Genomic DNA, 14,561 nt, shown 5'->3' with positions numbered 1-14,561 from the left:
AGTTTAACAATAACTGGCTAATGGTGCTGAAAATGCATTACAACCACCAAAATTGTTACAATTTTGAGGTTTCTTTGCAATTAAAGTTTTTATTAAGTGTGAACTATCATTTATTTTGGTGCTAAATATATGGTGCTAAATGAATTGTTAGTGTTAATAGCTTTCATAAGGCTCTTTTTAGTCATTATTAAAAGTGTTATCCATTCAATTCCGATTCAGAAATAATAATAAAATCCTGTTAAATTAATCTTAACCAGAAACAGGCCAGTGAACTGTATTTTTAATCTAAAAGCCCAAAATTATTTTAGTGTTACAAAATGTAATTTTATTTTTGAAGTTACTAATTTTCTTTTAAGGCATTTCTTAACTTGGCAATGTCCAAATTCAAATATTGCCTAAAGGTTAAACACCTACACCAACCATACTGCAGACCCTGGCGCCCTCTGGCGGTTGTAAAAACAAATTCTTGATGGCTACTTGGCCTGAAACAAAAGCCCTTTCTTCTGTCCAATAAAAATTTAAGTTGCATAATTTTAGAATTCTCAAATACTCTCTAAATCTGACAGTATTTGAAAATGCTTGACTCTTTTGACATACTTTTCTAAGAGAATAAGAGCGATACTATATCTTGGTATTGACTTTGCTAAATAATAATGTTTTTCATGATTTTCCAGTTCTGAGGTGCTTATTACAATGTTGTTGGGGTTTTTTTTTGCTTTTTAACTAGGCATTACTAAAATATTTTTTATTTGGTTTACATTTTAAATACAATTAGATTTAAAATTAGCAAACAAGATCATAAGTGTGCTCCACTTTCAGAAGCACTAATTTATTTTTACTTTGCAGAATGCATAAGATAAAAAGGAGATAGGTTTAAAAAATTAATTCCACATAGGAAAGGATTATCTCCTCACCTGGACTTGTTGGTCTATAATGTGATAATGTTCTTTGATCACACTATTGAGCTAATAATACAATTTTAATATTCCATTCAAACTCCTTTTAGCCTAACAAATGTTTAGAATCACATCCCCTGTAACTAAATGGGCCGTATTCTTAGGTAAACTCCCAGGTGAGGTATGTAATCGACTGATGTGATCATCTGTTTGGAAAGAGATGTTTCTTAAACCATGTTAACATAACCTAATGAAATATGCTTTGAGGCTGTTTTCCAAATTAGTATTTTCAAACTTATTTTAAAGCAACAGAACCCTTTTCATTATCTCAATGACATACAAAGCTCTGACATTAAATACACAAAAAATGGATTTGCTTATCCCCCACATCTTCCCCAGTGACCTGGAAGTTTCTTCTGAGAGCCCCAGGATTCCATCAAACAGAAAAAATTGATCTAAATCATCTAGTACCCCAGCCCATTGTCTCTATAATAATCAACAAATGAAAGAAACAAAGTTTGAGGCTCTGAATAATTTCAATGGTTCTTTTAAATACCCACTCACTTCGCAGTGTTAGAAAGCCTCTTATTTGGAGAATTAAAGGCTGACTTTAACTGGTGCTTGCTATAGATTACATCATCTTGTGTTACTTGACAAACAGAATGTTGGTGCCATAATATTTTAAGAATTAGAGATAATTGTGATGCATATATGAAAATAATGTGTTTTTAAGGTATCTAAATGTTTCGAATATGTACATAAACCTACCATATATTGTATCATTTTAGATATTTTTATTAAAAAGGTTAATTTGGGTGAGTTTTATTCATTACCTAACACTGTGGCCATGCTTGGTGCCTGCAATGATGTGATATAATGTCATGAATGTGTACATACATAGAAGCTGTGTAAACCTCTGTCCTTATAAAGCTTATCAAGGATGGCTTTTGGAACTCAGCTATATTGTTTTTTCTTTCAATAAAAGATTATAATCAATTGTTTTCTTTTTATTTTTTTTGTTTTCAATAGAGTTTTAAAGTAGATTCAGAACTAGAGGGCATGTTAATTTTGATAAGCGATGATCTATTTTTCTAAAACAACAATGATTATTTTTTTAACACGTCACTAAAATACACATCTTTTTTCCTTTTCCCCCTTTTCTTTCTTCCCATCCCTTCATTCTTCTTTCCTTCTTCCTTTCTTATTCTACTTACACCTAAAATAACTATCAAGAAATTCTGGCTGAGGAAATTGCATGAGTTGAACATAGATATTTTCATGCTTCCCACACCGACAGCCTCGGGAGAAACCATTGTGGTCCTGGGGGAGAAGCACCAGTTGACCCAAGGCTGTGATTCCCAGGGTGGCTCTGCCTTGCAGAAGGGTCACTCCTTTCTGATGCGATGGTAGGTCCCACCCAGTTCCTGGAGACGGACCGAATCTAGAACTGTACATTCCTCCTTCCCATATTCCACACCAGGTGAGAAAACCTCACCAACACAAGACTTTTCAGAGGATCATCCCCGGGAGGCCTGAGGCAATCACTCAGCTTCTCTTCCTCTTGCTAGTCCTCCCTTCTCACTTCACTTTCATTTTTTTAATATAATTTTATTGATTTCAGAGAGGAAGGGAGGGGGAGAGAGGTATAGAAACATCAATGATGAGAGAGAATCATTGATTGGCTGCCTCCTGCATGATTCCTACTGGGGATCAAGCCTGTAACCTGGGCATTGCCCTTTGACCGGAATGAAACCTGGGACCCTTCAGTCTGCAGGCTGATGCTCTATCCACTGACCCAAATCGTCTAGGGCTCATTTCACTTTCTCCTCTCAAGTCTCCAGGTTCCCACCTACATGTTTGGAAAGTTTCATCTATTTCCACAATGAATGAATACAGGACTCCATTCATTGTGTGTGTGTGTGTGTGTGTGTATGTGTGTGTGTGTGTTCAGCAGATCCCAGCCTCAGACAAGGCCTAATGGATGCAAAAAAGTATTAACCTCCTAGACTTGCACACCTCTGACAATGCACACGTGGGGGGTATAGTGGGTACCTGGTCTCATGCCTTCATTCCTTCTTCCCCTCAGTGACAGCTATGGGAGGCAAGCACATGAGAAGCAAGCACACCCTGACAAGGGCTCTCCCGGAAACAATGGATTTTCCCAGAAACAATGGACTAAGCTCTTGGGAGCAAAGCCTATTCCACTGCGGGTGACTCTGACCCAGTTCCTTCTGAGACAGTCACCTGGGCATTGTAGTGCCAGGGGCACTGACTCCTTCCCGAGTCCTGCTTACACTGTTGAGCCAACACTGGTCCTGTCCTAGCCAACCGGAGACCCGTCACCAACCTGAGTTGAATCTCTTGGGCCCAATTCTCACTGTTGATGAACGAGAAGCAAGGACCTGGCATGTGGCCTTAATCTGTCACACTGAGATTTTACATTTCATTACCCTTTGACTTAGCAATTCCTGTTCCACAAATGCATTCCAGAAGCACACTGGCAATTCATAAAATGGCATGCATACATTAATCATTATAACGTCATCTGTACTGGAAAAGGGCCAGAAACAGCTCAGAGGTCCACCAAGAGGGCGTGGCCTGAATGATAGTCCACATAAGGTGATTCTATGCAACTGAAATACGGAAGAAGAGAAATCTCTATAAACTGGTAGAGAGCGGTCTCCCAGGATGATACCAAGTGAGGAGGCATGGCACACAGGAGTATAACTAGAATGCTACTCCTGTGAGAAAGCTTAGGGGGAATAATGCATATATATGCACACATGCATTTGTAATACATACCTGTTTTTATTTGCCAAAAGAAAAGTGGAATCGTAAACTTAAAAAGGATTAAAAATGATTATTTCTAGGAGTAAGAAGGAAACAGGATGGAGGGGACAGACATATTTCCAATGACTTTGAAACAGTATTTTGAGTGCACAGCCCTAAGGGAATATCTTGTAAAGGCAGAGTTGCAAAAAACATTTTTTTTTCAGCAGTCTGCCATTAGCATTATTAGTGAGGGGAGGAGGAGTGGAGTAATGCAAGGAGGAAATAAGGCTATTTGTTTAGACCAGTGATGGCGAACCTTTTGAGCTCGGCGTGTCAGCATTTTGAAAAACCCTAACAACTCTGGTGCCGTGTCACATATAGAAATTTTTTGATATTTGCAACCATAGTAAAACAAAGATTTATATTTTTGATATTTATTTTATATATTTAAATGCCATTTAACAAAGAAAAATCAACCAAAAAAATGAGTTCGTGTCATAGGTTCGCCATCACTGGTTTAGACCAACGTTTTCAATGTAAGCAAAAAGAGGTACAATTTTTTTAAAAGTTAAGTAATGATGAATCATTAAATAGGAACATTTAGATGTCATTATGAACTCAAGATATATTCTTTTGGAAAATTAATATTCGCTAGCTTTGAGCGGTGAAAAGCCCTCGGTGCGACGGCATCCCAGTAGTGACAAGCGCATTTATTCCCCAGGCTGCTGTCACCTCTGAGAGTACCGTTGGCACCCCGCAGGCTGCAATCGTCCTACCCCAAGCCACCATCGTTTCTCACGTAGATTAATGGTGTCCAAAGAGGAGTTTGTCCTTCCAGAAAGCACAGAAGATGAGCCATTGAGAGAAGTGCTTAAAAAAAACCCCAAGAGTTTACTTATATTTAATTTTATCGAGCAAATCAGAAAGACATTATTAAGATTTCCCACAGGCTAATGGGCTGACATGACTGCCCTCCCTAGGTCTATGCATGTCAGGGTTACGTGTCTCCTGTGGGCAGTGGGGTGTCCCTCCGGGGGGGCCTCACGTGGCTGTTAGCTTTTAGGGCTTTTGCACATAGTGCGTTTTAGAGACTCAGGGCTGAGAATCAATTAATTTTGAAACCCAGCCTCTATTCAACACTGACAAACATTCTTAGAGAATTCCCGCAGAAGCCAGATTTAAAAGGGTTTAATAATGAAAGCACAAGCTAACACAAAGGAAATTGAACAGTTGATCATTACCTTGCTTCTGATAGCAAGCATTTTTGTCAACCATGGTATGAGGTAAAAACAATAATGATCTAATCAGGCTTGACCAACTTGTCAAAGAATTAAGAATTTTTAAGACTATTTGATGTGGTAAATATTCTATTATGCATTAATAATGAGCATTTGCCTTGATATATTTGCTGGTGCAAGTTAAGCAGTTATGATTAGCAGACATTTTTAAACCAACAGAAATGTAAAATGTAGCTTTAAGTCATGCCCTAAATAAAACTCCTCAAAATTATTAAGCACACGTTGTTATATGGCTCTGATGAAAAATTTAAGCATTAATAAAATTTAAAATTAATGTAAAAGGGATCATAGAATATCAAAAGAATGTTTTGGTGAATGCAAATGTTTTTACAACATTGATGAAATCATTTGAAGGTTTTTATAAAAATTTTCTGCATATTTTATTTGTTATTTCTATTTCACATGGTATACTGTCTAATATATATTAGCACTTGGTGAAACTTATGTTATATAGAGTGGGGTGCAAGATACAAAACTGTTTATAAATAAGGGCACACGACCCAAATGTCTGGAGGCGACAGGTCTGCACACTGGCAGCTTCCTAACACACCGCTGGGCTCCCCCTCCGACAGTCCCCCCCTCACCGCGCGTGCGCGTGGGGACTGGTCTTTGTGAAAGTCAAGCAGGTGCAGTGACTTCACTGCGGGAAACCTCCGGTGACATTCCAATGCCCTTGACAGACTCAGTGTTCTATCTGCTTACAGAGTTCTACAGGGCTGGCTTCTGCCTCATCCTCCCGCATCCTTCTCTACTTCTCTCCCTCTCTTTCTGCCCAGTTCACCCCCTCCTTGGGCTTCTTCACACTGACCTCCCAGAAGGTCACGTGACTGACACTCTTCCCCTCCACATTCCCTTCTCTTGCACTTAGTGCGTGAGCACTGTGATCACTGAGCTGAGATCTGTGGTGGTAAAGTGCATTACACATACTGGTCTCCTGGGTGTCTCCCAACTAGAGACAGGAGGTCACCCTAGGCGTGGCAGGCAATCAGGGCCTTCCCTCGTTCCACGCTGCCCCCTGGCGGTCAGAGCATGTCATAGCGAGTGGTCAAACTCCTGGTCAGTGGAACTCCCGAGGGGACAATTTGCATATTAGCCTTTTATTATATAGGATGAATGAATGGAGTTGTAAAGATAAATGAGGTAACACACATAAAGCATTACATACACACAGTTTCTGGTAAGGAATGAACAAAAATCGTGATTTTTATCACCACTGCTATTTTTTTCATAATGTTCCGGAAAGTAACAGGAAATCTATGGGATCTCTATCCTTAGAAAGAATGAACAGAATTAATTTACCAGAGAAGCAGTTAACCAAGCCTGTTTTCCAGAATACCAGTATCCCTCATCTGATACTTTCTTTAAATCTGCAGCTGAAATCAGAATTAAATTAATATCCTTTTGGAACTGGTCCATATAGTTTGAATGGTCAACCGATGACACATTCGCCCAGAGAGACATTTTTATGGTGGCCCTGATTTCACCTTTATATGGAAAAGAATTAGGCGGACAATGAAATGTTGAGAGAGCAGCACCAACTTCTGCAGCTTCTGCTGCACTGTGTGCACTGAAGAACTAGAGGAGGCTACAGAAAAAGAGGTAAAAAGTACGGAGAATTGTGTTGCGGGCTGTGTTAGTGCAGTAGTTTTATGTAAATCAGACAGGCAATCTGGAAATGTCTGAATTCATGGTCATGTTTGAAACCTGGGACTTCCATTCACTTAGAGAGTTCCTGTACACAGAACAGTGAGAAAGTGAGAATCTGTTTCTACCAGATTTGTGAACTCAAGCTATTAAGCCAGTGAGAAGGAGAAACACATTTATATAGAAAAAATGAAGGCTAAGAACATAAAATAACTTTTTGGAGATAGAAAATAAAATGATAAATCATGCTATATAACAACTATATGAAATTATGATTATATTAGTAAGTTTTCAGAGAAATTACAAATCATCCCTGAAGGAAAACACAATGCCCATGTATTTTTAATATTTTATTATCTATTTGTTTGTTTACTTATTATATATATTTTTTGTTAATCCTCACCTGAGGATACTTTTTTTCACCATTGATTTTCAGAGAAAGTGGAAGGGAGGAGCAGAGACACACAGAGAGAAACATTGATGTGAGAGACACATCTACTGGTTGCCTCTCAAACACACCCCAGCCAGAGCTGGGGATCAAGCCTGCAACCAAGGTACATGCCCTTGACCAGACAAACCTGCAACCCTTAAGTCCACAGTTTACCCTCTAACTATTGAGCAAAACTCACTAGGGCAATATTCACCTATTTATTAATAAACAGGCATAACAGGAATAGGCAACCCTTCTATGTTATCTTTAATAAATAAGGAGGAAGAATTTTTGAGCAGTGTTTCTCAATAGGCGTGATGTGACATTTGGGTGGGAAAATACTGTGAGGGACTGTCTCATGTCTTAAAAGGCATTTATCACCCCTGGCCCCTCAGAACACTAAACAATGCCTGTGGACCTGGCCCAGGTTCTACCGGATGGTGACAACGCAAGCAGCACCCCTTGTGAAATGCCCTCCTGGAGGGGCAGGGGTGCAGCAGACCCCTGATTGAGAACCGTTGATAGAGACCTTCTTGAGTGAACAGTCACAACCAAACCCATCTGATGAACTCATTAAATTCCTCTATGGCTGCTCATTCCTACATTTCATTGCAATTATGCTCAGACTCACTCTTTTTTTCCCCCCACAATATTTTTTGACTCCCTTTTCTAGATCTGGGAGACATGCAATGAACAAAACAGATAAAAACCCATGCCTCATGGAACATTCCAGACGGAGGAGGTCAACAATCACAAAGACACGGAATATGTCAGAGGGCAGTAAATGCTGCAGAGAAACTTTAAGATGGGAGGAGGTAGGTACTGTTTCACATAAAGGGTCAGACGAGGCCTAAGGGAACATTTCAGCAAAGATGTGAAGGGCTTTAGGGAGACAGCCATGGGGAGCCTACACTTCTGCACATTCATACGATCTCCATGAATCAGCTTAACACATTTCAACTTCACAGGTGATGCCAAAGCAACACGCATTCGGTGGAAACTTTAAACGTTGGAATTTTAAACGTCGATCTCTCCCTGGCTGCGATATGTGGTGCATTCCTCTCTTGTGAAGCTGAGCAGCGGCAGGAAGCCACACTTCCCCGTCAGCCCCGGGGTTGGAAGGTTAACAACCAGCTCTCCACGGTGGACTGAGTCCCAGAAGCCTTTCCCGGGTATTGTGTTTGGAGCACATCTCAGGTAGGCCAGGTTAAGCGCTAATGTTCAGTAGGTTAGATGCGTCAAGCACACTTTTGACTTAATGGTATCTTCAATTTACCAGGCTTTATCAGCCATAACCCGATGGTAAGCTGAGGAGCATCCATACCATGTGGATCTCCTGGGAAGACGTTTCCAGACAGAGGAAGAAGCGGGACAAAGCCCTCCTGCGGGGCATGGCCACTGAGCCCACAGACTTGCAGCAGAGTTAGGGAAGAAGGCGGTGTTGCAAAGAGGTCAGAAGTGCCATGATCAGACATTTCAGAAGGATCCCCTGGCCTCTATGTTCAAACAGTGTAGCGAGTCAGGGAGGCCACCTTCATTAAGCCCTCGTTCTGTCCGTCATCCTTTCTTTTGTATTTTCACCTTTCTCCCAAGTCCAGAGCAGCACAAGAAAAGTCACTATTTTATCTGCTTTTTAGCCCCTCGCCACTCAGATTCATAAATGTGCCACCTATATTCACTGACTTCTGACCCTGGTTACCCACTTAATCCTTGGTGTCTTTCCATTCATTCATATATTCCACAAATATTCATCAAGTACATTTTACATGCTAAGTACTATTCAAGATAAAAATTAGACCATGTGTCTGCTGACCAAAAGCTTACAGTGAAGTGGTGGTGGGGAGGGGGGTGGAATAAACAAGCCAACGCACACATCCTACCATGCCCAGTGGGTATAATGCCCAGGGGAGGATATAATTGTTATGAAGAACAATAAAGCAGGGGGAAGGAGATAGAGGATGAGGGGCTGTGGGCATTTTAGATGGTGATGGTCAGGAAGGGTCTCACCTATGAGGTGAAATTTGTGCAAATACCTGAATGTTTGTTCTTTATCAAAGGAAATTGGCTGGAAGGTTCCTCTGATCTATTTATTGAAAATAGGTAGCACTTCTTACTATCTCCTATCTCCCCACTGCACTCAAGGCAGCAATTCATTCCCTTATTCTTGAAACTCTTCTCCTTGGATTCTGTGTTCTCCTTGACTTCTACTATCTCTGGTTCCAGGGAAGATAATAGGTTAACTATGACTGAGAAAGTGAATTTATGGGGCAACTCATTCCTAAATCAGTCTTCCTGAGACGTAATTCCCTTCTTTGAATACTTTCTTTGGCTTCTTGCCCCCTCCAGCACAAATGCAAACAATGTGTCCTCACATTTAATTCCCCTAGCTGAGGTGAGACCTCATATTTCAGTTTTTTCCTACTACTCTTTACACATCTTTTCTATAGATGAACAAAACTAATTAATATCACTCATACACTAACATAAACATTTCAACATCTCTGTCTAGTCTCATATGATTTACATTGTCCAAATGCATGTATGTATGTGTGTGTGTTGTGTATGTACTTGTGTGTGTTTGTATTTGTGTGTGTTTGTGTATTTTGTTTGTATATTTATTTGCGTGTGTGTGTATGTGTGTATGTGTGTGTGTCCTTCATAACACAAGTCCTTCTCGCATGGCATTAATTCAACCTCCTTTGGGATTCTTTGGTTCCCCATTTACAAGCGTGTTCTCTTTCCTCTGAGCACCAATAGCACTTAAACTGTATCTCTGTTATTGCATTTACCTCCTTGCCTCCCCTATTGCATATTCACAAAATTCTAAAAATGTTTTTGTTACACAAGTCTGTGCTAGGTCATCATTGTGTCTCAAGTATTAGCACAGAACAGCCGTGTCCTATTGAAATAATTGATACCTTAGTGGTCATTCCATCACGTCCTTTCTTCTGTAGTCACATATGCGCAGGTACTCGAGTGACCAACAGATGCCACTCTTGTAACTATCAGCAGTGGTATCGTTCTGCTGAAATTGATAGGAACTGAGAATAGTTATATCATAGGAGCATTTGATACGTCCTTTGCGTTACTTACATTAAATATAGAAGGAACAGTCAATGCCTATTAACAAAATCTATGCAGAGAATATGTGAATGATTTTAAGTTCCCCAACGTTTGACAATGTAGATTCTTCCGGTGGACAGGCAAGTGGGTAGCGATTTTCTTGAAGATATTTGAGAAAGAAAAATTCTAGTGTACACGCATGAGAGAGTATAAAGTAGCCCCCACCCCAAGTTCCCTCAGACCAGAAGCTGGTTTTCCACCTTTTGAAAAGGTATTATGTACCAGCATAAGACCTCTGCTCAGGGACCAGCCACAGTGCCGGCCGTGGTTAGTGGAAATGTTTATTTGTTCTGGAAAGCAAAGCTAGTGGGAGAAAAAAGGCAACTTTTGAACAAAATATTAAAAAGAAACAGATCTGAGGAATCTGCTGAAATTGAAACTTTTAATTCAGGGAAGATAATAATGACTGAATGGAAAATAATCTTCATACTCTCGTATTTTGATTTCAAACATTGGAAATTCCTTTATGGCCTAGAATTGCTGCCATTATGGTAGATAATGGTGCTTGATTGGCAGTTGTTTCTTGGAGCTATTTCTCTATACCTCAGGTTCACTGATGGCAGCAAAAGAATTAGCTGGGAATATTAAAGAGATAACTATTTCTTTTTTAATAATTGATTTCAGAGAGGGAAGAGAGAGGGAGAGAGAGATAGACACATCAATGATGATTGAAATCATCCATTGGCTGCCTCCTGCACACCCTACACCCCCCATTGGGGAATGGGCCGGCAACTGGGGCATGTGTCCTGACCAGGGATCGAACCCTGACCTCCTGGTTCATAGGTTGATGCTCAACCACTGAACCATGCCAGCTGGGCTCTAAAGATAACTACTTCAAGCAGAACCTGTCAGCGCATAGGTTTATAATTCAGTTTGCTCTGCCGGCAAACTGAAGTGATTTTAGTAAGGCTCGCTGGTCCCACCCTCTGCTGCCAGTCGCCACCCTCTGTGGGAGGTGACTGGCAGGGCGATCGGGGGAGGGGGGAGGCCACAGCCACCAGTCCCCTCCCTCTGCAGGGCAACCGGCGGGGTGATGGGGGTGGGGAGGGACCACTGGCACCCATCTTGGCTGGCCTGGGGCCTGCGGGCTGGGGGCAGCTCCTGCGTTGAGAGTCTGCCTCCTGGTGGTCAGTGTGTGTCATAGTGACCGGTCATTCCACTGGTCATTCTGCCGTTTGGTCGATTTGCATATTAGGCTTTTATTATATAGGATGTTACCTTGCATATTTTTTAAAAATATTTTTTAAAATATATTCCATTGACCCTTAACAGAGAGGAAGGGAGAGGGACAGAGAGCCAGAAACATCAATGAGTGAGAAATACCAATCAGCCACCTCCCACACACCCCCCACTGGGGATGTGCCCGCAACCAAGGTACATGCCCCTGACCAGAATCGAACCCGGGACCCTCTGGCCTGCAGGCCGACGCTCCATCCACTGAGCCAAACCAGTCAGGGCTACCTTGCATATTTTTGATTTGTATTTAATGTTCCCCAACTCTCAGTCTACCCTTTGTTCAACCCAGAATATCCAATTAGTCTTTTGGAATAACAATATACCATTTAATCAAAAATCAAAAGCCACCTACATTTTATTGCATTGTACTTAAATGACATATTATTTGTTTTTAGAGTCATACTAGAGGCCCGGTGCATGAAAATTCATGCACTGGAAGGGGGGGGGGGGGCGTCCCTCAGCCTGGCCTGCCCCCTCTCACAGTCTGGGAGCCCTCAGGGGTGGGAGGTGACCTGGTGATCAGGGGAAGGCGATGCCCCCATCACACCTCTGCTGCTGCTACTGCCAGCAGCGCAAGCCTCGGCTGGCCCTGATTACCTGAGCCTCGGGCAGCCCTGGGAGACTGGGAAGCCACCATCCGAGGCTTGCCTATACCTCAGGCTGGCCCTGGGTAGCTGGGCAGCCGACATCCGAGGTTTGCCTGTGCCTCGGGCTGGCCCTGGGTGGCTGGGCAGCTGACATCTGAGGTTTGCCTGCACCTCAGGCAGCCGCCATCCTAGGCATGCTTGCACCTTGGGTAGGCCCTGGGTGGCTGGGGGGCTGAGGGGACTGAGGGACTCCGAAGGCAGGTGGCGGGCCCAGCCTTGCCATGTGGCTGCCATCCCAGCGGGGCTGAGGGGACTGGGCACCACCATCTTGTGGCTGTGGGCACCACCATTTTTGTGGGCGGGACAGTCAATTAGCATATTCCCTCCTTATTGGCTGTGGGCACTGCCATCTTTTCGACGGTGTGAGAGTCATTTAGCATATTCCCTCTTTATTAGATAGGATTGGAATCTGGTTAGTTTCAGTATCTAGGATTCTGGATTAAGAAACTATTCCTATTCACTCAAAAAGGTATTCAAAATAACTAAAACCATGTGCATATTTTGTTATATATGCTGAATGCTAAAGATTTTTAACTATACATAAATGCCAATATACTTTATCATATGGAAATGTAATATATTGGAATTTTTTTCTCAACACTTTATCCACAAAAGCTCAAATTTATTAGAGTATATACTCTTTTAAACTTGTGGGAGGAAATCTCTGACAAGACTATGGACATCAACATTCCCACCAACAGTGCCTGGGTGTTCCCTTTCCTCTACATCCTTGCTAGCACTTGTTATTTGTTGATTTATTGATGATAGTCATTCTGACATATGGGAGGTGATATCTCATTGTGGTTTTAATTTGTATTCTTCTGATGATTAGTGATGTTGAGCATCTTTCATATGTCTATTGGCCATCTGTATGCCCTCTTTGAAGGAGCGTCTATCCGGGTCCTTTGCCCATTTCCTAATTGGATTGTTTGTCTTCCTGGTGTTGAGGTTTATAAGTTCTTTATGAATCTTGGATAGTAATACCTTATCAGATGTATCAGCGAATATGATGTCCCATTCAGTGGATTGCCTTTTCATTTTGTTGATGGTTTCCATTGCTCTGCAAAAACATTTTAGTTTGATGTAGTTACATTTGTTTATTTTTTTCTTTTGTTTCCCTTGTCCAAAGAGACATATAAGAGAAAATATTGCTCTGAGAAATGTCCAGATTTTACTGCCTATGTTTTCTTCTAGGATTTTTATGGCTTCGATCGTAATGTTTAATTCTTTAATCCATTTTGAGTTTATGCTTGTGTATGATGTAAGAAGATAGTCTAGTTTCATTTCTGCATGTATCTGTCCAATATTCCCAACACTACTTATTGAATAGACTATCTTTATCCCATTGTATGTTTTTGCCTCCTTTGTCAAATGTTAATTGACTATAAAGGTGCAGGTTTATTTCTGGGCTCTCTATTCTGTTTCATATCTATGAGTGTTTTGGGCACAAATGATAACATTTGTACACTATGTTCCCTCTTGCTTTTGATCATTCAATATATTTTGGAAATCAGCCCAAATCAATAAACACAGACCACTGCTTTTAATGAATATAAAATGTACACATTTATATGGATATATAAATTAACCTTCTTATGGACATTTCAGTTGTTTTCACATTTTGTGACTATAAAATGCAAAAATGAATGCTGAAATGCATACTGTGCATTTATCCACAGATTGAATATATATGTAAAATCATTAAACCAAAGGGGAAGTACATTAGAAATTTTAAAGAATATTGCTTAATTTATCTTAAATTCACATCCACACACCCTAGCCAAAATCTTATTTTACCAATAATCTTCAGTTTTTGCACATTTGATTAGAGAAAAGTGATATCCCATTATACATTAATTTTTACTTTTCATCTTTTGGCTAGTTTTTACATAAATTTAAAATAATTTCAAATGATTACCTGTTTTGTTATTTTCTGATTGGTATTTTATTTCTAAATTTGATTAACCTCCATATATATATATATATTTCAGAGAGAGGAAGGGAGAGGGAGAGAGAGAGATAGAAACATCAATGATGAGAGAAAATCATGGATCTCTGCCTCCTGTATGCCCCCTACTTGGAATTGAGCCCAAAACCCATGCATGTGCCCTGACCAGAAATGGAACTGTGGTCTCCTGGTTCATAGGTCAACCTTCACCCACTGAGCCACACTAGCCGGGCAACTTTGATCATTAAATATACTAGAGGCCCAATGCATGAAGATTCGTGCAAGAATAGGCCTTCCTTCCCCTGGCTGCCGGCGCCGCCTTCGCTCTGGCCGGAGCCTCCTTTCTGCCTTCGCTCTGGCCCAGAGCCGCCTTTCTGCCTTCCCACACTGCCCAGAGGCCCAGAGCAGCTGGGGCCATGCAGAACACCTGCGTCATCACCATGGTGATGATGCAAGGTCCCACCCCGCCCTCGACCGCTCAGCACCTGCATATGCAAATTAACACATCGTTGTTGGGTTAATTTGCATACTCACTCCTGATTGGCTGGTGGGTGTTGTGAAGGTGTG

This window comes from Myotis yumanensis, unplaced genomic scaffold (assembly GCF_028538775.1).
Source record: "Myotis yumanensis isolate MYYU_CA2020_CCGP unplaced genomic scaffold, mMyoYum1.0.hap1 SCAF_15, whole genome shotgun sequence".
Lineage (NCBI taxonomy): Eukaryota > Metazoa > Chordata > Mammalia > Chiroptera > Vespertilionidae > Myotis > Myotis yumanensis.
The sequence above is the reverse complement of the archived record's forward strand: the minus strand, read 5'-3'. Positions refer to the sequence as shown.